General features: G+C 34.7%; 1 protein-coding gene across 1 annotated transcript in view; it reads right to left on the reverse strand.

Annotated features, from left to right (window-relative positions):
* The window catches only part of LRRK1 (leucine rich repeat kinase 1), a 154,223-nt gene that overhangs the window by 102,252 nt on the left and 27,013 nt on the right, over nucleotides 1–24,958 (reverse strand).

A 24,958-nucleotide genomic window follows, 5' to 3' on the forward strand; every position in this document is an offset into this window, starting at 1 on the left:
TTGACAAAAAGTCAGCTTGGAATTACCATGTCAATCAGGTTGGTAAGACTACTTTGATAGATGAAGGGAAAAGACATTAAAGGGAAAAGGCACTGTCGAAGCAGGTTCCTCAATCTCCCACCCCACCCCCACTTTAAAGCTGATGTTCATGAAATTAGATCTATGTATAGTGGTAGAAGACATGCTAGATTTTAGAATGTGAATACTTGGATAATTTCCTAAGGTCCCTTATGTATCTAACATGGTGAATGGGAAAAACAGAACTGGGAGTCAGGAGACCACTGTAATCCTCATTTAGCAAGTCACTTAGCCTTATTGAGACTCTTTTTCCTTACATAGAAAATGAATAAATTATATGAGCTCTAAATTCTCTCTCTCTATCTCTCTCTGTGTCTGTCTCTCTCTCTCTCTCTCTCTCTCTCTCTCTCTCTCTCTCTCTCTCTCTCTCTCCCCCTTCCATTCTCTATCCCCCTACATCCCTTCTTCCTCCTAAATCCCTAGGATTCTCTGACATTTGGCTTGGTTTTAGCAGTGGACCTATGTCCTGTTTCCATCATGTCAACTGTCAAAATGGTACTAATATATGTATTAGACTTATATGTATTCGACATGTACAGAAGTGTACTAGAGCCAGCTCTGATAGGCAAATAAATTGTTTAATTTGTCAATGTAAGCACTTATATCTCAGATATTGTCTTACAGATCAGGACTTGATTTAGTATGATGCAGATAAACTTGAAAGTGTGCTTGCATACATTTCCAGAGCCCATATTGCTAAATATGGCTTTATAAACATTGCTTGAGCTCCTCAGTGATACCACAGTAGAAGGCTAACCGAATGAAATCATTTACTGGATGGGTGGCCTGCTGCCTGGAAGCTAAGAACAATAACCATAGTAATGACAATACTGCTGCTGCTGCTAACTTGAACTTCTATATCACTCTAAGTTTTGCAAAGTGGCTTAACATCCATTATTTCACATAAGCTTCACAACGTCCCCTGGATATCAGGAGACTAATGGTGACTTCCAAGTTTTGAGCTCCCATGGGAAGCTTATAAATGTGAAAATTTGGCAAAAAGTCCATCTGTAGGAAGTGATATTGAGACAGGTGAACAAGTCTATAAGAGTGAATGCTAATGTTCTGCTAGAAGGCAGTTAGAAAGGTAGCACAGTACACTTTTAAAGATCAGAAGGCCTGATTTGGTTAGAAGACCTAGGTTTGGTTCTTAACTCTTATAATTATTAGCTGAGAAACCTCAGGAAAGCTCTCACATTTAAACATTATTTTCTTTATCTGTAAAATGGGAATGATATTTGGACAACCCAATTCACTTAATTGTTGAGTGAGAATCAAATGAGAACATTTATAAAGCACTTTATAAATTTTAATTTATAAATTACTATAGAAATATGATTAATTATTATGGGTATTTAGAGTTGGAAGGGAATTTAAAAACAATTGATAAACTTTTTTCTTTTCTAAATTAGAGTACTGAGATCTAGAGAAGTTAGATGAATGGCTAGAGAGCTACATGAAACTAGGGAGCCATGTATAATAAATAATACAAAATCTTCAAGGACAATAAATTAACAGTTAGTAAAGTTACACTGCTAAAAACAATTTCTATCATTTATATGGAGCCTTAAGATATATATATATGTATGTATGTATGTATGTATGTATGTATATTCTCATCCTCATGATTCTGTTAGGTATGTTCTGTTATTTTCATTTTACAGAGATGAAACTGAAATTTAGAGATGTCAAAAAAACTTTCCCAGAGTCACATTGGGAGTGAGAATGTCTACCCCAGGACTTGACCTCAAATCTTCCTGACTTCGGGTATTTTACCACCTATATAGTTAATGGTAAAGTCAAAACTAGAGAATTCTGGTTTCCTGACTCTTAGGTCCATTTTTTTTCTAATACACTATACTGCTCCTTCCATATTTAAAGAGAGGCACTCAAGGTGAAGCTAAGATAGAGAGTAAAGGCAGGGACTGACAAGAACTTTCCTCTAGACCCCTTCAAATACTTTTAAATAATGATGCTTAACAAATTCTAAAGCAGAGAACTCACCAAAAGATGCAGTAAAACAATTTTATAGGCCAGGGCAATTTAGAAAGTTGGCAGGAAAGTTCTGTTGCATCAGGGTGACAGTGTAGCAAGCTGTATCAGCATAGCCCTGGCCCCCCAAAATTAGGAAAGGCCTTGAAAACCTCTGATTCAGCAGAGATCTCAGCTTACAGCCAGGAAGGGAGTCAAACAACTATCAGAAGGAGATTATAGGGGTCTCTTTGCTAGCAATGAGCACTCTGTTGCTTTGCCCATACTTGAATTTGGGTCACAGTCCTAAGGGGCAGTTCCAGGGCAAGGAAGAGTACTATCACACCAGAGCTTGTTGCCACAGTGGAGCAAGGACCCTCATAGCAATTCCAGGGCAGAAAAGAGTGCTTGTGGTCACTTACAGACCAGAGCACAGTCCAAGAGAGGAGTAAATACACCTTGGAAGTACTGAAAACTTACAGATATCTAGAAGTATCTCTGAAAACAGCTGAATGAAACCCCTAAAGTTTGGGACAGTGCACCTTCCACCCTGGGAACAGAGCCCTAATGTAATTAAGAGTTAAAAGTCAAGCAATAGGCTGGGAAAATAAGCAAACCACAAAAAAAGATTCTGACCATAAAAAGTTACTATAATGGTAATGAAGATCCACACACACACTCAGATGATACCAAAGTCAAAGCTCCTACATCCAAAGCCTTCAAGAAAAATATGAATTGGTCTCAGGCCATAGAAGAGCCCCAAAAGGATTATAAAAATCAAGTAAGAGAGGTAGAAGAAAAATGATAAAAGAATAATAAAATGATAAAAGAAAATCATTAAAAACAAATAAACAACTTAGTAAAGGAGACACAAAAAAATGATACCTTAAAAAACCAGAGTAGGTCAAATAGTGAAGGAAGTGCAAAAAACCAATGAGGAGAAGAATGTCTTAAAAAGCAGAAATGGCCAAATGGAAAAAGAGTTACAAAAATTCCCTTAAGAAAAAAAAATACCTTAAAGAATAGAATTGACTAAATGGGGGAAAAATCACTCAATAAAGCAACTCTTTCAGAAGCAAAATTTGACAAGTGGAAAAGGAGGTAAAAAAGCTCACTGAAGAAAATAATTCCTTAAAAATTAGAATTGAGCAAATGGAAGCTAATGACTTTAAGAGAAATCAAGAAACAATAAAACAAAATCAAAGAGTGAAACAATAGTGTGAAATATCTCATTGAAAAACAACTGACCTGGAAAATAAACCCAAGACAGATAATTAAAAAAGAAAAAAAAAAAACATTGGGCTACCTGAAAGCCATGATCAAAAAAAGAATCTTAACATCATCTTTCAAGAAACTACCAAGAAAAACTGCCCTGATTGATAATCTAAAATCATAGAGTAAAATAGAAATTGAAAGAACCCACTTATCACCTACTGAAAAAGATACCAAAATGAAAACTCCCAGGAATATTATGGCCAAATTCCAGAGCTCCCAGTTCAGGGAAAAATATTTCAAGTAACCAGAAAGAAAAAAAATTCAAATATCATGAAGCCACAATTAGGATAACACAAGATTTAGCAGCTTCTATATTAAAGATCAAAGGGTTTGGAATATAACATGAGCTAGGATTATAAACAAGAATCATCTACCCAGCAAAACTGGGTGCAATCTTTTTTGGGGAAAATGGATATGCAATGAAATAAAGAACTTTCAAGTATTCTTATTGAAAAGATCAGATCTGAATAGAAAATTTGCCTTTCAAACACAAGACTCTAGAGAAACATAAAAAGATTAATAGGAAATAGAAATTATAGGGGATTTAAAAAGGTTAAACTATTTACATTCCTACATGGGAAGATGATACTTATGACTTATCAGAACTTTCTCATTAATAGAGCAGTTGGAAGGAGTATATATAAACAGAGGACACAGATGTTAGTTGAATTTGAAGGAATGATATCTAAAAAAAAATTAAGAGATGAGAGAGGAATGTAGTGGGAGAAAAGAAAAGTGAGAGATAGAAAAGGGTAAATTATCACATATAAAAGAGGCAAGTAAAAGCTATTACAGTGGAAAGGAAGAAGGGGAGTGAATGAACATTTTTCTCATCACAATTGGCTTAAACAGAGAATAACATACATACTCATTTGGATAGAGAACTCTATTATACTTAACAGAAAGTAGGAGGGAAAGGGAATAAGTAAAAGGGACAGAGATAGAGAAAGGTCAGATTGAGGGAGGGATTGGCCAGAAGCAAAACACTTTCAAGGAGGGACAGAGTAAAAGAAGAAAGAGAAAAGAATAAATGGAGGAGGGGGGGAATACAGTTAGCAAGAGTAATTATAAAAAAAATTGAACTAAGTTTCTGTGAATGAAGGTCTCATTTTTCAAACATATAGAGAACTGAATCAAATTCATAAAAATAAGAGTCGATAAATGATCAAAAAAAATGAACAGCTTTCAGGTGAAGCAATTGCAGCTATCTATAACATATTGAACCAACTTGCTATTGATTAGAGAAAAGCAAACTAAAACAATTCTGAAGTACCACTATTAGATTGGCTAATAGGATGGAAAATAAAAATGACAATTGGTGAAGGGTATGTAGGATAAATGAGATATTACCTTTGACCTGCCAATACCACTACTAGGTCTGTATCCCAAAAGAAAGAAAATAAAAAGGAAAACATACCTATATGTACAAAAATATTTATAGTAACTCCCTTCTGAGGGTAAAAAAATTGAAAATCAAAAGAATAATCAACAATAAGAGAATGGCTGAATAAATCATGGTATGTGATTATAGTGGAATACTATTGTGCTGTAAGAAATGATGAGCAAAAGAAATAGACTAGTTGATCAGTGGAATAGGTTAGGTCCAAAGGAAAAAATGATCAATAACTTTAATAATCTAGTGTTTGACAAACCCAAGCACCCCAGCTTTTGGGATAAGAACTCAATATCTGACAAAAATTGCTGGGAAAATTGGAAATTAATATGCCAGAAACCAGGCATTGACCCACACTTAACACTATACACCAAAATAAGATCAAATGGGTCCATAATTTAGGCATAAAGAATGAGATTATAAATAAATCAGAGGAACATAGGATAGTTTACCTCTCAGACCTGTGGAAGAGGAATGAATTTATGTCCAAAGAAGAACTAGAGATCATTATTGATCACAAAGTAGAAAACTTTGATTATATCAAATTGAAAAGTTTTTGTACAAACAAAACTAATGCAGATGAGATTAGAAGGGAAACAATAAACTGGAAAAACATTTTTACAGTTAAAGGTTCTGAAATAAAGGTTTCCAAAATATAAAGAATTGACTGACTCTAATTTATAAGAAATCAACCCATTCTCCAATTGATAAATGGTCAAAGGATATGAACAGACAATTCTCAGATGAAGAAATTGAAACTGTTTCTAGCCATATGAAAAGATGCTCCAAGTCATTATTAATCAGAGAAATGCAAATTAAGACAACTCTGAGATACCACTACACACCTGTCAGACTGGCTAGGATGACAGGAACAAATAATGATAAATGTTGGAGGGGATGTGGGAAAACAGGGATACTGATACATTGTTGGTGGAATTGTGAATACATTCAGCTATTCTGGAGAGCAATTTGGAACTATGCTCAAAAAGTTATCCAACTGTGCATACCCTTTGATCCAGAATTATTACTATTGGGCTTATATCCCAAAGAGATTATAAAGGAGGGAAAGGGATCTGTATGTGCAAGAATGTTTGTGACAGCCCTCTTTGTAGTGGCCAGAAACTGGAAACTAAATGGATGTCCATCAGTTGGAGACTGGCTGAATAAATTGTGGTATATGAATACTATAGAATATTATTGTTCTGTAAGAAATGACCAACAGGATGATTTCAGAAAGGCCTGGAGAGACTTACATGAACTGATGCTGAGTGAAATGGGCAGGACAAGGAGATCATTATATACTTCAACAACAATACTATATGATGGTCAATTCTGATGGACAAGGCCCTCTTCAACAATGAGATGAACCAAATCAGTTCCAACAGAGCAGTAATGAACTGAACCAGCTACACCCAGCAAAAGAACTCTGGGAGATGACTATGAACCACTACACAGAATTCCCAATTCCTCTATTTTTGTCCGCCTGCATTTTGGATTTCCTTCACAGGCTAATTGTACACTATTTCAAAGTCCGATTCTTTTGGTACAGCAAACCAACTCTCTGGACATATATACATATATTGTATTTAATTTATACTTTAATATATATATATATAAGGTCAACCTGGCATCCTGGGGAGGGGGGAAGGAGGGGAAAAATTAGAACAAAAGGTTTGGCAATTGTCAATGTTGTAAAATTACCCATGCATATATCTGGTAAATAAAAACTATTAAATTAAAAAAAAAAAAGAAAAAGAAAAAGAAATGATGAGCAAGATGATCTCAGAAAATCCTGGGAAGACATGAGCTGATAGAAAGTGAAATGTATAGTGCACAAAGTAAGGGTGATATGTAAGCTGATCAGCTATAAATGACAACTATTCTCAGCAATACAATGATACAAAAAGTATGATGAAAAATGCTATTAATACCCAGAGAAAGAACCTTTGGTGTTTTAATATAGATGGAAGCATACTTTTTATATTTTTCTTTATTTTTCTTGAGGGGTTTTGTGAGGGTTTTTTTGGTCTTTGTTTTCTTTCACAACACAACTTTTATGGAAATGTTTTGCATGATACACACATTTAACCTATATCAAATTGTTTGCATTCTCAATGAGGGAGAGTGGAGAAGAAGGAAGGGAGAGAATCAGGAACTAAAAGTTTTAAAAACAAATATTAAAAATTGTTTTTGCATATAACTGGGGGAGAAAAATAATAAATCATAAAAATGAGGGAACAAAAATTATATAAACTCTATTTCCATCAAAAACTAAATAGTTGAAAGGCTCACTTCCAAAAAATCTTGCATGAAAATGTGATGTACCATGAAGGCATCATCTTAAAACCAGCCATTTTACATATAAATGCAAAATTGCCAAAAGGAAAAAAGGGCACTTAATAATTTACTTCAGGGTTTTCAAAATCTAAACACTAACAATCTTGCCTTTTTAAAACTTGTCAATCTGAAAATCCTTATAATAATTACTAACACACAGTTGCTATTTTATTATTATTATTGAAATGTTAGGATAAGACTATTCTGTGCTTAAAGTTAGTTATTTTTTCCCTTCCTAATGGCAAGCTTTTGGGGAACAGAAAAAAGACAAAAGTTGAGATTAATATATATATATATATATATATATATATATATATATACATATGTATATATATATATATATATATGTATATATATACATATATATATATATATACATATGTATATATATATATATATGTAACTGTAAATTTAAATAATGCAGTTTCAATTACCAACACACACTGGACAATCCTCATTATTTATTTATTCCCTCTGAAGACACTGAGATAGCTGAGACAGCTCCAGAGATTCCACACCATTAATATGAGCTTGCATCCTTGAATCTGCAAATACTTCCTGATGATGGATAGCAATTAGCCAGAATGAAGAAAAAATTTACTTTCAACCAAAGCAATGGCTTTCATTAGGCTGCATTTTTTATTATAAATTGATGGTATGCAATTTTCTTTTCTTAATATACAAATGAAATGAGCTTTTATATCCATTCTTTAGGAATATGATGTAAAATTCAGATTCTGAGTGAATATAGTGCATACTATGTAAGTGCCTTGGATTACTTTTATAGTAATTTAATTTGGGAATATGCAACTTCTATGTAATTGGTCAAATGATGCAGGAAATTCTATGAATAAAATGATCAGAAAAGCAAATCTTAATATCCTTCATATTGAGATATATGACCATAATGATCTTTTCACTATGCCTCCCTCCCTTCAGTCTCTTCTTGCTGCATGACTTATAAATTAGAATAATTTCCATTAAATCAGTGCTTTATTTTTTATCTAGTGAAATTTGATGTATATGAAGCACTTCATTATTGAGAAGGGATATGTAAAAATGTTATCTTTTATTGAGAAATTAATTTTTAACCCTTTTATCTTTTCTAGATGTTGATGCAGCTGTATTTCCTCAGTGTCAGCTAAATGTCTAATCCAATTTTACTAACTAAAAAAACATTAAAGAAAAGCATCAATGAAAATATTCATTTCCCAACTTAGTATAATAAGCCAATTTCATTTGAGCCCTTTAAATTATAAATATGGTTGACTTTGTATGTATTTCAATTCTAGATTTAAAGATGGTTATATTATGGTTGAAACATAAGCTTAGGAGGAAAGTATTGTGCTATTTGTAATTATTTAAGTAGTCATATTTCTAAGAGTTATAAACCTCATGGGAATAAGATTATTCAGCATTATGCTAAAACAGGGAAACAACTTTAACTCTCAAAAAATCTAGAAATTATACTGTCATTCAGCATTTCACAGGGATCTTTCACAGCTGAGGGTGAGAATTTTTCTTGTGGAAATAAGGACAAATATGACTCAGAGAAGCCACAAGAACCACGCACTTTTAGCTGTAAATGCTAAAATTAAATTAGTTTTCAAATGTAAAAAGAAAAAAAAATCATTAAGTCAGGAGTTAATGTACATTTATAAAATTCTGCTTAGATTCTTAATTTTTCAAAATTTTAAAATAAAAAAGATAATTTATTTGTTGGAGTTTCCATGATTAAAACTTTTTTCCTGAAAGCACCAATTAGAAAAATAGTATTTAGAGAATGAACTTTTGGTGATAGTTAAAAAATGTTTGAGGATGCTGAAAATTCAAGGGAATAAAACAATAATACAAAAGTGATTAATGATAACATCAGAGTCTCAGGCTTCTGTATTTCTGCCATGTTATAGCACTATCTTTAATGATGGCTATTTAAATGGCATACTAAGCAATCTAACACACTGCTGATGGTCCAGGAAATTTAAATACTAGTATATGCATATATAAATCCTTATTAATTATTCAATTTTCCCCCATTGTTTATGACATATGATTTTCCATATCCTTAAACAGTCCACATGTACAAGGATAGATTCTTAACTAACTTTTCATTATCATAGTATACTTTTTTCCTAGCTTCTTATTCTATTTTTTTAAAAATCAAGAAGAAAACAATCTAAAGCCTTAGACATAAGGCAAAAAAAATTTTTTTGGTGACTTCACAGGTTGCAAATATTGATCTTAATTTAACTAAATACCAACATATAAGTTGAAAAAACTCTCACAAAAAAAGGAAAACATGTAACAATTAAAATAGTTTAAGAACTGTTATCTTGTCCATAAACAAGATAAGATACAAATTGCTTATAATACCTTGAATTTATGTAGATATTTTTGTGCATTAATATTAAAAAAACATCCATTTATGTTACAATAAAGATTGAACAAACCAAGATATATTTTAGTCTCTTACTAACCTGATCATAATTTTTAAAGGTAGTTTCTAACTTGTCCTCCGGAAAGTATCAGTGCATTCAGAAAGGCCCTGAGGACTGTTGCTGAGGTGGCGTCACCATGATAACCTCCCATTTGTAGTCAGAGCTCTATCTCCATCATTACTGCAGTACCCAGTACTAACATCCCTTAGCTAGAAGAAGATCTCTTTGTCTGAAGTGACTACAGAGCTAGTTTTTAGCTTTGGCAGCAGTTTTCATTTCCATGTCCCATTAGGGTGAAATCTAACCCTTTAGTTCTTCAGGGAAGCCTCACTCAGAGGTTAAAGAGTGAGAAGGGGTGGGAGCATAATATTAGCTCCAGGATGACCTCAGATAATAATTCCTCAACAGCACCAGATGCTGGGCACTCAGCTTGGTCAGATTAATTTTTGACTATTTTTGACTGATAGTGAACATTACAAAATAAGGTAAATGTGGTCAAAACATTCTAGCAAATTTTTTTCAAAATATTTTAAATGATGCAGTAAAAAAGAAACCAAACACTTTTTTTAATAAACAGAAAAGTTTCACAACACACATTCATAAATTTTTATGTGTATGAGTCACCACAGAATCACTGAGAAGGGATTTCTAGTTCAGATTTTTTTTTAAACAGTATATTTTAAAATGAACCCAGGAAAAAGGAATAATTTTACTCTGGGTCAAAAGATACTGAAAGAATTGCTTCTTGTTGAGACATATTAGAATCTAGGTAGCTGTGTAGAAATAAAAAAAAAAAAAAAAAAAAGATTTGGGTGGTTGGGTACATAGGTGGTTCCTATGTATACCAAGACCTACGTAGTTTCTTTTTGGGGCCCAAGTACAAAGAATAAGAAAACATCTAGAATCCTAAATCTAGAAAATAACATAGTGGGCACAAATGTTCTATATAAAAATAATAAGGGAGCTACCCTTATTGTGCTACTATTTTGCATATGCATAAAGTTTATTATGTTCAGGATGAATTTCACTAAGACTTTTGGGACATACTGTACTTAAATAGTAGCATAATATGCTGTTAACAATTGTTAAACCACACCAACAACTGCTGAATGTATTAAAGGTCAAGGCCCCAAATTTTCTGAGTCTTTCTTGTAGCAAAAAAGGAAGGGATTTTTCTCAGATTCTCCTTACCTCTAAATTCAATTAATTATACCACCATTAAAACATCTCATCTCCTTATTTTATGTTTTATAATTCCAATGCCAGATATCAGATTTGTTATCCAATAGAGGATTAAAGGGGAAAGTGAGGGGAAAACAGGAAGGGGGAATAAGGAAATAAGATAAATAAGGAAAGAGTAAAAGGAGACAAAGAAAATAATGTAGAAGAATAGGAAAATAAGGAGAAAGAAATCATCCCTTCAAGGGAAGTAAAAAATTACATAGTAATAACTTCTTTTACCAACATTCCACAATGTGTCCCTTCATCAAAGAGCTACTATATGACTAGGAAAGACAGTTTCAGTTCCTAATCTCTGGAAAATGAATTATGGTTCCAAATTCCTAAAGGCTCAAAATATTTATTTTTCATTTAAAATCGTGAATGAATACAATTTTCTGTATGGAAGAGTTTACATGAGGTAAGAAATAGTCAAAATCTGTAACAAAAATCATTTGATTTCTAGAACTAATATACAGAATGAATTAGAGATTCCAAGTCAAGAAAATAAATTTGATCTTACAGATTAATTACTGAGAACTGATGAGAAGAAAGCCATAACTAGACGATGACCCTGGAAAGATTCTTTTTGTTCAAAAGAAATAAAATAGAGTTGTCAGAGTTTCTTATATTTTAAGATATAGTCATATGAAAAATAGTCCAGAAATCAGTGAGGGGATGCTTTGTGGAAAACATCTGAATAAAAATCAAAGTAGATAAAAACAAGTAATACTGCCATTAGAGTATACTATGTATAGTATGACCTGAGCAAGGAGTGGGAGTAGAGGTGAGGGGGGAATAGAAAAGGAATTTGGGAAACATTACAGGGTTGATACAGAGTCATAAGATAATAATATGAGAAAGTCAAATGAGCAAGCATATATTAAACACCTATTTCTTTGTTGTAAGTACTGTGCTAAGCACTAGAGATAAAGGGAGAGGCAAAACAAACAAAAAACCAAAAAGAGAGTCAGTGTTTTCAATAAGCTTGCAGTCAAATTTATTAATTTATCCAAACACCTATTATAGCTCTCTGTCTCTGACAAGATTGAAACAGTAAAAAAAAATTTGACATGCCTCAATGACTAAAAAAAAGTGGAAGAACCAAAAAAGAAAAAGACTATTTTGGATCTGTTCTCATAATTAAGAAAAATTGGGGTGGAAATGATGGGAATAATAGAGTAAAATCAAAAGTATCTTAGAGTTTGATTTAAAGAATAAAAAGTCAAGATCAAGGGTTAGTTTTAGAAGAAACAGAAATTTTACAGAGCTTAGAAAAAAGAATTGGTAGGATCCCATGCTTTAAAATTCTCCCAAATCAGGAGAGATATAAAGATCTGAAGATAGAAATTTTGAAGATACAAAATAAAACAATTCTTATAAGGAGTTAAAAGATTTGCCTAAAAAGAGTGATATGGATGCATCAGAAACCCAGCAACTTAATTTTATAAAAGTCTCATAAGGAAGATAGATGTCAGGACAGAAACCATATACTATAAAACTATTAAACATGATTGATATTTTGGTTATTTTTGCTGACCTGTCTTTTTTCCCTCTTTTTTTTATTTTATATTCTCAGGAATATCTTACTTTCAGAGAAGTGATAGTGACAGGGGAAGTGAAGGTGATATAAAAAAATAACAATAACAACATAAAAACAGATTGGTAGAGGGCAACCAACAAACAGAGCACCAGCCCTGGAGTCAGGAGGATCTGAGTTCAGATCTCAGACATTTACTAACTTTGTGACCCAAAGCAAATCACTTAACCTCTCCAGCCCCCCCAAAAAAACCCCAACCAAACAAAAAAACCATAGATTAGAATACTGAGTCAAGTATAATAAGATACAATTTACTGTTGGTGAATATAAAGTCTTACACTTGATTTTCAAAAATCAACTTCACAAGTAAAAGATAGGGGAGGTATTGCTAGAAAACCATTTGTTTTTTAAAAATCTGTTTTTGTCACCCCATTCACCCAATGATCTCTGGTGGCTATAGCCTTCGGGATTAAATATAGATTCCTTTGTTTTACATTTAAAGCTCTTCATCCCTAGTCCCTTTTATATCTACTTCTCCTCCATATACTCTGTGATGTAGCAATGGTGAATCATTTGCTTCAATGTCCAGTCTCTGCTATTTTCTGCTGTCCATTCCTTACACATGGAATATTCTACTCCCTCACTTGCCTCTTAATTTTTCTGAATTCTTCCAAGAATCAACTCAAATCCCACCTACTACAGAAAGCTTTTTCCAGTCCTTCAAACTGCTAATGCTTTTCTTTCTATGACTGCTTTCCATCTCCCTAGGATATATCTATTAGAATGTAAGCTCCTTGAGGGCAGAGTCTATTTTTGCCTTTTTTTTTAAATTTCTAGAGCTTAGCACAGTGCTTCATACATGATAAGAATTTCATAAAGGTTTGTTAGTCAATCAATATTTATTAAGCATTTATGTTGTACCAGAAAGAACCTCTACCAGTTGAGCCCATTAGAGAACAAAATAACCTCACATATAAAAGTATCATACAAATGCATCACAAACACAATTTAGTGTCTTAGATCCTCTCTTTTAAATTGATGAAAAAGCTACCATCTTCAGAATAATCCTTGGAAATTTGTTACCTGGTTAAAACAGCAGCTCTAGGTTTCATTTTTAGCTAACAGGCCCAGGTTTGAAAGTAAAAGAAAAAGTCACAGAGAGTGCCCAATTAAGAGGGAAGTTTTATTGCTAGTGTGGATCAAAATCCCAGAAACATTTGGAGTCAATTGTATAGTAACTGCTTAAAGTCCCTGATGGGGGCTGTTCTAGTAACATAAGCTGGAGGTAACTCAACAGCTTGATGAGCAATTCAAGGTCCTCCTCAGGGATAAATGACAGGAATACTATTCCTAAAACTGTAAAATGATAGTCCTGGAGTTAAGCATGTCACTAAAAGCCAGATGATGCTAGGATCACATTAAGATTTGTTTTTTTTTTCCAGCATAGAGGGAAAAAACACAACTGGATGTCATTCCTCAAAACAGAAAAGTTTTCTGAGATCAAAGCCTGACCCAGTGGCCCTGCCTCATCAGCGTCTATTATCTAAATTCATTAGAATAATTGTTCTCTATAATTTCATGACTTGTTGGAAGAAAAGGGCATGTAAGAGCTGGAGTTTTATATTTTTGAAAGAAGAATTCCTTAGAAAAGCAATGAGTTCATAAAAAGACCTGATTTATCTCATCCTAGCTCCATCATTAATAATGATAATAATAATAATAATAACATATTTTATATAGCAATATAAAGTATAACACTTTATATAAATCTTTTCATTTTATGCTTACAACTCCATGAGGTAGCCAGTACAAGTAATATTAAATCATTTTACAGTTGAGAAAACTGAGGCTCAGAAAAGTGGAAAAGGTTTTTTTCTTCTCCCTCCCTCTCTGCCTATTATTCTCATTCTCTCTCTCTCCCCCTCCTTCTTTCTTTCTCTTCTTGTGTGGGTATCTTTCTCTGTGTCTCTCTCGCTTTCTGCCTCTGTTTTTGTCACTCTGTCCCTGTCTCTCTGTGTGTGTCTCTCCTTTTCTCTCTTTGTCTCTGTCCCTGTCTCTGTCCCCTCTCTCCCTCCAAAGGGAAATCTCATTCATTCTTAACTTTAATTACTACTTTTATGCAGGTGGTTGCCAATTTCATTTCAGGCCCCAGTTTCTCTTTTGAGCTCCAAAAATATACCTCCAACTGTTGTTAGAACATTTCCTCTTTCACTGCTTACAACTTCAAGAATTAGGACACCCAACTCAATTTGTTGTTTTAAAAACAGCTGCTATTTTTAAAAGCATGTCAACCACCTGAGGTTGTGATGGTGACAGAGCCAATCTTGGACTCTCTTAGCAGTAAAATAGGTACCTGTGTTAGAGGTCATAGTGACAAGGGTACAATGGTATACACAGAAAAAGAATGTTCTGTTAATGTCTTGAGATTAGTTAACACTGAGTCAATTTAACTGGCCCAACCACCTCAGGTAATTAAGGCAAACCTCTTGCTCTTCAATACAGGACAGAGGTCCGTAGAATAACTTGATTGATGAGAGGCTGGTGGAAACCATATGTCATATCAGACTAATCCATCACCATTCTCCTTGTCACTCAGGCTTCCAGCCTAGGTACTAACTTTGATTCCTCAGTCGCACACAATGCATACATTCAATATGTTACCTTAACATATCTCATCTATGTAAAAAATCCAACAGGCAACCTGAGATTTATTGCTCTTATTTATTCCTTATTTGACATTCCTCCTCTCCCCCCACTGCCCCCTTAATCCCTCCTTTGGGACCTGGCACATAATAAGGACTTAATAAAAGCTTGTTGACTGACTGACTGATTGATAATGGAGAAACCATACGGAAAATATGAGAGTTTTATATATTCTTAATTCAATGACACTTAGAAATGTTTAAAATCTGGGAGGGGGGACCAAACACGTCGCATCTGTGTTTTCTCTGTCACAGAGATAATCTATCCTTCATTACTTCATACCTGATCTATGCAAGACCTGTTGGGTGATCTTCTGACTTCAAGTCTCTCCCCCTGAATCCATCCAATCTATTCAATTACCAAAATGATTTTCTTGAAGTGCAGATCTGATCATTTCAATCCTCTCTTCAATAAACTCCAATTTTTTTTACTTGCAAGATATTAATTTCTCTATTTAGCTTTTAAAACTCTTCACAACTTGGCTTGTTGTTACTTTTCCAGCCATCTTTCACTTTACCTTCTCTCTAAATACTCTACAATTCAGTATCACTGGATTTCTTGTTATTCCTTGTACAAAACACTTCATCTTCAGAATCTAGGCCTTTTCACCAGTTGTCTCCCATGCCTGGAACATTCTCTTTCCTAAATTCTGCTTTCTGGCTTTCCTTAAGAAACTCATCTCAGATCCCACTTTCTGCAGAAGGTTTTCCCTGTCTCCTTTAATGCTAGTAGCTTCTTTTTAGAATTATCCCCCATTTGTCCTGTATATATATGTATGTATATAATAATTTGCATGCCATCTCCCCTTTGAAATATGAGCTCCTTGTACATCAGGACTGATTTTCACTTTGTATCATCACCAGTGCTTAGCACAGTGCCTCAATCATAGCAAGTGCTTGATAAATCCTTTGTTGACTGACTAACTTTCAAATGCAGATGCTTTCCTTGGCACAAAAAAACAAGCAAACCCCCCATGATTGGGCAGAAATGGCTGCCTCAGCTTTAGTTCGATAAGCATATAGTCCTGTACATCATGGAACCCACATGCAAAGTGATAACAAACTTGATCTCCAGCCTCTGCTATTGTTGTGAGAGCTTCACATTCAGATTAGTGAGGGAGGTATCATGTCTCTGATGTGAACTAAAATGTCCCACAAACAGTAATACAGAGTGGGAAGCAGCAACAAAATCCCTCCATTCCTTAAAATAAAAAGCCTTTGGCCCCAGACTACTCATCCCAATCCACTGCTCCTTCTCAGGAATGAGTATAATAAATAAAATCATGTCTATCCCATTATCAAGCTTTCTTATAAGATGCTAATCATATAACCTACAAGTTGGCCCACTGTGAGGATTTGACATGATACTTTAGAGAACCTACATAATGAATTAATAGCCACCAACTTCCAGTTGTATATATTTTTCTCAAAGTAGACGCAAAAACAAGCAAAACGGTTCCTTAAGAGCTAAATCCTCACTGGCTCACTGGTCTAATCCCAGAAGACAACTCAGCCTTAAGCAGATTGTGAACAATCTGTTCACAAAAGGAACACTTTATGGACTATTTCCATTCAGTTGAGGTCTCTAAAGCCCTAATCATCTTATTGGAGGTAATTCTAAATTAAGGATAATAGTATGTAACCATGCTTCAACTGTTCAGTAGCAGTTAGTATCATCAATATGCAAGTGAAGACCTAATGTTCATTTCATCTGAACAATTTTTAGTACCTTTTGAAGGTTTCCACTGCTAGTATCTTCCCCCTGGGCTTACCTATGATTTACCTTTATATATATCTTGAATGTAAATAGTTGTTTGTACATTGTCTCCCTCATTAGAAGGAGTACTCCTTGAAAGCAAGGATACTTATGCATATATGCATGTATATGTATTTTTTTATTTAAAAATTTTTCTTTTTATCCCCGGTACTTAGTACAATGCCTTATTAAGTGATTATTACATTATTATTGTATTAAGTGATTAATACATGGTTACTGATTGACTGACTGTGGTAAAGTCACTTATCCTGAATTTCAGCTTTCTTAGTTGCCATTTCTAGTCTCATTATATGCCATCCAATAACATGAACTCAATGGTCCAGCCAAACTGACCTCCTTACTGTTACACATGATACTATATCTGGTTTTTCTATCTTTGTTACAAAGTGGGAGAGCATAGAAATGGATTTTAATGATTAATGGTAGAAAGGGAAGTTCCCTAGTGAAATTTGCCACTTATCAGGAGAAAAGAAAAACAACCCTTGAGGTTGGGGCATGCCCTTAGCTGGCAGGCTAAACCATGAAAGGGACATAGCATCTCAAAAGAGTTAGCTAGCTATAAGGAAGAGAAGTGGGGTTGGGAAGCATAGTGGGATTAGGAGAGATATTGTAAGGGTCCTTTAAATGGGCGGCCACAGCACAACAGGAGATTGAGTGGCCCAGAAATAATCTCTGTGGACATAGGACTGCCCTGTGGGTGGGATTCTGGCCATATTGAGATAGATTCGTAATGGGTGATGGCTCTCTTGCTGATTGGCTGTGTGTGTGACCTCACAGGCCCTTTATAAGCCCACTGCTTGCAGCTAGTCGCCCTCTTTAACCTGGCTCCCTAGCCTGGGGTAGCCAAGCCAAGCTGATGGATAGCCAAGAGTTTGGTAGTGAACATGTGGGTCTTCAGACCAGGTGTTCACTAGGGAGTTAACAAGTCAGGGCATTATGTGAATAGTTATAATAAAGGCTTTTAAGATTACATGTGGCTGTTCTTGAGTGCGCTACCGGTTATTAAACTATAGATTCAAGAAATTGTGGCCAGAGACCTTTGAAGGCCTCAGAAGAGGAGAGCTGGGTAGAGTTGACACTGCAAAGGTCAGTGGTCAAAGGTAATCTGTTGGGCCTAGGGCAGACTGGTAATAGTAACTGCTAGGAGGCCATGTTACAAGATATGATGTGGCATGGGGGAAGGGGAAGGGGAAAGACACCATGAGAGAGTGTCATGGCGAATTGACCCAAAGGAAGGTAGCAACCATTGGATGACCCATAAGTAGATTTTATCAGGAAAATTTAACCTCAGAGACATGACTGGGATTTCTGATAAGGCATGGCAAGGTGAAACAGCTTGAGACTTCTATAGAGGGTGGGTCTCAGGGGTTTGACATAACTTGGATTTCAGACTGGACCATCTCTCCAAAGGGTGGAACCATGAAACTAAACTAATCTTAATTAGTGCCTTCTCTCTGCTTGCCTTAAGGAACAATTTTTTAGTTTCTCTCTGTCCAAAACACCATTCAGGACCTCATTAACTTCCACATGAAGCTTTTTCTGATTCACCAGTTCCCAATGCTCTCTTCCTCAAAAATTGCCTTCTATTTATCTTGCATATATTTATATAAGTATACATCTCCTCCAAAAGAATATAAGCTCTTTGAGGGGAAAAAAATCACCTCATTTTTGATCCTCAAATTCCTCATGCCTCTAAAAACCTCAAAATCAAATGCAGTAAGGCAGAAATAGTAAATGCATCCTTTTAAGACCACAATGCAATTAAAATTACATTTAATAAAAAGCCAGGGTAAAATTAGACCAAAAATAATTGGAAACTAAATAATCTTATACTAAAGAATGATTGGGTAAAACAGCAAATCATAGACATAATTAATAACTTCACCCAAGAAAATGACAATAATGAGACATCATACCAAAATGTGTGGAATACAGCCAAAGCAGTAATAAGGGGAAGTTTTATATCTCTAGAGGCCTACTTGCATAAAATAGAGAAAGAGAGGGTCAATGAATTGGGCTTACAACTAAAATTGCTAGAAAAGGAACAAATTAAAAACCCCCAGATAAACACGAAACTTGAAATTCTAAAAATAAAAGGTGAGATTAATAAAATTGAAAGTAAAAAAAACAACTATTGAATTAATTAATAAAACTAAGAGTTGGTTCTATGAAAAAACAAACAAAATAGATAAACCCTTAGTAAACTTGATTAAAAAAAGGAGAGAGAAAAAGCAAATTGTTAGTCTTGAAAATGAAAAGGGAGAACTCAGCACTAATGAAGAGGAAATTAGAACAATAGTTAGAAGCTACTTTGCTCAACTTTATGCCAATAAATTCGATAACTTAAATGAAAGGGAAGAATACTTTCAAAAATATAGCTTGCCCAGATTAGCAGAGGAAGAAGTAAGTAGTCTAAATAGTCCCATCTCAGAAAAAGAAATAGAACAAGCTATTAACCAACTCCCTAAGAAAAAATCGCCAGGACCAGATGGATTTTACATGTGAATTCTACCAAACATTTAAAGAACAACTAACTCCAATGCTATATAAACTATTTGAAAAAATAGGGATTGAAGGAGTCCTACCAAATTCCTTTTATGACACAGACATGGTACTGATACCTAAACGGTAGATTGAAAACTGAGAAAGAAAACTATAGACCAATTTCCTTAATGAATATTGATGCTAAAATCTTAAATAAGATATTAGCAAAAAGACTTCAGAAAATCATCCCCAGCATAATACACTATGACCAAGTGGGATTTATACCAGGAATGCAGGGCTGGTTCAATATTAGGAAAACTATTAGTATAATTGACCATATTAATAATTAAATTAATAAAAACCATATGATCATCTCAATAGATGCAGAAAAAGCATTTCATAAAATCCAACATCCATTCCTACTAAAAACGCTTGAGAGTATAGGAATAAATGGACTTTTCCTTAAAATAATAAGGAGCATATATTTAAAACCGTCAGTAAACATCATATGTAATGGCGATAAACTGGAACCTTTCCCTGTAAGATCAGGAGTGAAACAAGGTTGCCCACCATCACCATTACTATTCAATATAGTACTAGAAACACTAGCCTCGGCAATAAGAGCCAAGAAAGGGATTCAAGGAATTAGAGTAGGAAATGAGGAAATCAAATTATCACTTTTTGCAGATGACATGATGGTATACTTAGAGAACCCCAAAGACTCTGCTAAAAAGCTATTAGAAATAATTCAGAACTTTAGCAAAGTCGCAGGATACAAAATAAATCCACATAAATCCTCAGCATTTTTATACATTACCAACACAATCCAACAGCAAGAGATACAAAGAGAAATTCCATTCAAAATAACGGTCGATAGTATAAAATATTTGGGAATATATCTACCAAAGGAAAGTCAGGAATTATATGAGCAAAATTACAAAACACTTGCCACAAAAATAAAGTCAGATTTAAATAATTGGAAAGACATTCAGTGCTCTTGGATATATAGCGAATATAATTAAGATGACAATACTCCCTAAACTAATCTATTTATTTAGTGCTATACCAATCAGACTCCCAAGAAACTATTTTAATGACCTAGAAAAAATAACAACAAAGTTCATATGGAACAACAAAAGGTCGAGAATTTCAAGGAAAGTAATGAAAAAAAATTAAATGAAGGCAGTCTAGCTGTACCTGATCTAGAACTATATTATAAAGCAACAGTCACCAAAACCATTTGGTATTGGTTAAGAAATAGACCACTTGATCAGTGGAATAGGTTAGGTTCACAGGGCAAGATAGTGAATAAAAATAGCAATCTAGTGTTTGACAAACCCAAAGATCCCAACTTTTGGGATAAGAATTCATTATTTGACAAAAACTGCTGGGAAAACTGGAAATTAGTATGGCAGAAACTAGGCATGGACCCACATTTAACACCACATACTAAGATAAGATCAAAATGGGTCCAAGATTTAGGCATAAAGAACGAAATCATAAATAAATTAGAGGAACATAGGATAGTTTACCTCTCAGACTTGTGGAGGAGGAAGGAATTTGTGTCCAAAGGAGAACAAACAAAACTAATGCAAACAAGATTAGAAGGGAAGTAAATTGGGAAAACATTTTTACAGGTAAAGGTTCTGATAAAGGCCTCATCTCCAAAATATACAGAGAATTAACTTTAATTTATAAGAAATCAAGCCATTCTCCAATTGATAAATGGTCAAAGGATATGAATAGACAATTTTGAGATGATGAAAATTATCAAACTGTGCATACCCTTTGATCCAGCAGTGCTACTTCTGGGCTTATATCCCAAAGAAATACTAAAGAGGGGAAAGGGACCTATGTGTGCCAAAATGTTTGTGGCAGCTCTTTTTGTAGTGGCTAGAAACTGGAAAATGAATGGATGTCCATCAATTGGCGAATGGTTGGGTAAATTGGGTATATGAACATTATGGAATAATATTGCTCTGTAAGAAATGACCAGCAGGATGAATACAGAGAGGTTTGGAGAGACTTGCATGAACTGATGCTGAGTGAAATGAGCAGAACCAGGAGATCACTATACACTTCAACAACAATACTGTATGAAGACATATTCTGATGGAAGTAGATATCTTCAACATAAAGAAGATCCAATTCACTTCCAGTTGATCAGTGATGGACAGAAACAACTACACCCAGAGAAGGAACACTGGGAATTTAATGTAAAATATTAGCACTACTGTCTTTCTACCCAGGTTACTTATACCTTCGGAATCCAATTCTTACCGTGCAACAAGAAAATTGGATTTACACACATATATTGTATCTAGGTTATACTGTTAACACATTTAATATGTATGGGATTGCCTATCATCTAGGGGAGGGAGTAGAAGGAGGGAGGGAAAAATTTGGAAAAATGAATAAAAGGTATAATGTTGTTAAAAAATTACTCATGCATATGTACTGTCAAAAATTATAATTATAAAATTAATTAAAAAAAATAATAACAAATTTCCTCCTCTTCTACACTAAAATTGAACATGAGAGAGAAAAAACTAGAAGGATAGTCTTAAATCTTGAATATTATTTAAGGTCTCTATGCTAAATTTTCAGCAATGCTTTTTATGTCACAGCATTTACAAATGCACACAGAAAAACATATGTACATAAGTATACAAAAGCTGTTTTGGAGTTCTGTCATTAGATACGCTAAAAACTAAAATATAATGATATCCATAAAAGAGCACTACAGGAGCCTTAAGACACAGCAGGGGATGAGGGAAAAGCATTCTAGGGTATTTTCAGTTACACTACTTAGATCTTCCAGGGAACAGTTTTTATAAACTTGGCAATCCTAGGAGTCAGAGAGAGTCCAAGGATATCAAGGGAATCGTGGGGATTCTCCATCTCTGACAATTTTTCACACTCAGAGAGACAATTATTTGTCTTAGATGGTTAGGGGTTTTCTGTTATGAGGCAGAGAATAATTAGCCAATAATGTCCTTTTGATCCTAACTATCTCTTAAGATGCTTTTATTAATTGAGGGATAGAAGGTCAAGACAAGTACAAATACTTTCCCTTTCATTCTCTTTAAAAAAGTTTGCTGGATATTATACAGATTAGTGGTACTCAAAGTATTATTTAAAAGCAACTTCTTTATTGATGGGTATAAGAAAGGTGAACCTAAAACATAATGGGATTAGATGGAAAGGGAATTTGTGATTCAAAAGATTATTTATCACTATAAAAAAAGATCACCAGAAAAATGGAAAGAAGATACCAATTAGTTTATTATTAATAAATAATTCATGCCTCAAAGATTATAATAAATATAATATATGATATAAATATAGTAAATTAGCATTTATTATTCATTTCAGCAAACAAATGACTAAACTTCTATAAAGTGCCAAGCACTGCCCTAGACACAAGTGATACTCTTTAAACAAAAAACAAAACAATCTCTACCCTCTAAGGGCTTATATCTTACTGGGGCAATATATAATAGATAAACATATGCTAGGTAATCAGAAGAGGGAGAGCATTAGGATTGGGAGAATCTGATATCTCAAAGAGAAAGCAACTACTAAGACACTAAGTGACTACATGAAAAGAAGGTAAGGATTCTGGGAGGCAGAGATAATGAAGGAGATCATTCCAAGTAAAAGTGATAACTTGGCCAAAACCAAAGGGCTGGGAAATAGAATGCTAAATTTAGAGAATAGAGTATGTGTGAAAAAAGGATGAAGCTAGACCGTGGGAGAATTTTAACTCTAAGCTGAGAAGTTTTCTTTTATTCTGATTTTTTTTTGAGAAAGTTTCTGGCATGGAAAGAAGTTCCAGAGAAGATAAGACCTTCAGATTTCCTAGAGAGTCAAGAATATTGATAGGACTGGGATTCAGGTACTCTGACTCCCATTCAGACATTCTTTTTATCTTAAATTTAATAAGCAAACAGATGATTTTGCAGATCATCTAGAAAGATCTTATAAACCATCAGTAACCTTGGGGAACTTACTGTAAGAATAAACTAGCCAACACCCAAATGACTATGAACCATTACATAGAATTCCCAATCCCTCTATTTTTGTCCCCCTGCATTTTTGATTTCCTTCACAGGCTAATTGTTCACTATTTTTTAAAGTCTGGTTCTTTTTGTGCAGCAAAATAACTGTATGGACATGTACACATATATTGTATTTAATTTATACTTTAACATATTTAACATGCATTGGTCAACCTGCCATCTGGGGGAGAGGAGTGGGGGGAAGGAGGGGAAAAGTTGGAACAAAAGGTTTTGCAATTGTCAATGCTGAAAAATTACCCATACATATATCTGGTAAATAAAAAGATATAATAATAATTAAAAAGGAATCAACTAGCCAAGAAGTATTTGCTGAGTATCTACAATTTCTTAGGAGACTAGGTGGAGCTCCCAGACTGGACTCAGGAAGACCTGAATTCAAATTCAACTTAGATTCTTATTAACTGTGTTACCCTGGGCAAATCACTTAACCCCATTTGCCTCAGTTTTCTCATATGTAAAATGAGTTGGAGGAGGAAATGGTAAAAGACCCTGGTATTTTGCCAAGAAAACTCCAAATGGGGTCATAAAGAGGCAAACACAATTGAACAACTGTAACGTGCTCTCCTGGCAGTTACAATTACTAGTCTGTCCTAGACCCACCAGAGTACCTTTGACCACTGTCCTTTGCAGTGTGAGCTCTACCCGGCTCGCCTCCTCTGAGGCCTCTAAGGTCTCTGGCCACAATCTCTTGAATCTATAGCTTAATAACCGGTAGCGCACTCAAGAACAACCACGTGTAATCTTAAAAGCCTTTATTATACCTACTCACATAATGCCCTAACTGATGCCCTGACTTGTTGGTTCCCGAGTGAACACCTGGTCAGAAGACCCATGTGTTCACTACCAAAATCCTTACCTCTTTCGGCTACCCATCTTGGCTTGGCCACCCAGGCTAGGAGCCAGGGTGAACAGCACGAGGTTAAAGAGGGCGGTTGCTGCCTGCAGTGGGCTTATATAGGGCCTGTGAGGTCACACACACAGCCAATCAGCGAGAGAGTCACCCATTACAAAACTATCTCAATATGGCCAGGATCCCGCCCAAGGGCAGTCCTAATATCCACAGAAATTACTTCTGGGCCTCAATCCCGATGCACTGTGTCCGCCCCTTTAAAGGGCCCTTACAAACAACAATAACAACAATTTCCTAGCATTGTCCACAGTGATGTGAGAATATAGAAACTACTATATACAGTGCTTGATGATAGAATTTACAATATAGTTGGGAAGAAGTCTCTCTCTCTCTCTCTCTCTCTCTCTCTCTCTCTCTCTTTCACACACACACACACACACACACACACACACACACACACAGTATAAGATGTGTACAGACTATAAATGTTATAGGATTTAAGGGGAGGGCAAAGAAAAATGTAGGAGTTAGCATTTGAATTGGGCCTCAAATAATTAGTAAAATCTAGGCAGAAGGAATGAGAAAAAAGGAAGTGAATGAGAAGCCTTGTTATAGAAATATTAAACAATATTTCCAACTTTTAAATAGCACAGTTTATTTATAGTAAAAGATGGCTCCTGTCTTTGCAACTCCCACCCTTCAGCCCTGTCCCAACCCAACTTCTTAGAAGTTAGTGTCAATATGGAGAATAATGGAAAGGAGGTACAATCATTGCAGCCTTAGACAGTCCTGAATCTCCCAATCACCTTCCAG

The sequence above is a fragment of the Sminthopsis crassicaudata genome, chromosome 2 (assembly GCF_048593235.1).
Source record: "Sminthopsis crassicaudata isolate SCR6 chromosome 2, ASM4859323v1, whole genome shotgun sequence".
In the NCBI taxonomy this organism is placed as follows: domain Eukaryota; kingdom Metazoa; phylum Chordata; class Mammalia; order Dasyuromorphia; family Dasyuridae; genus Sminthopsis; species Sminthopsis crassicaudata.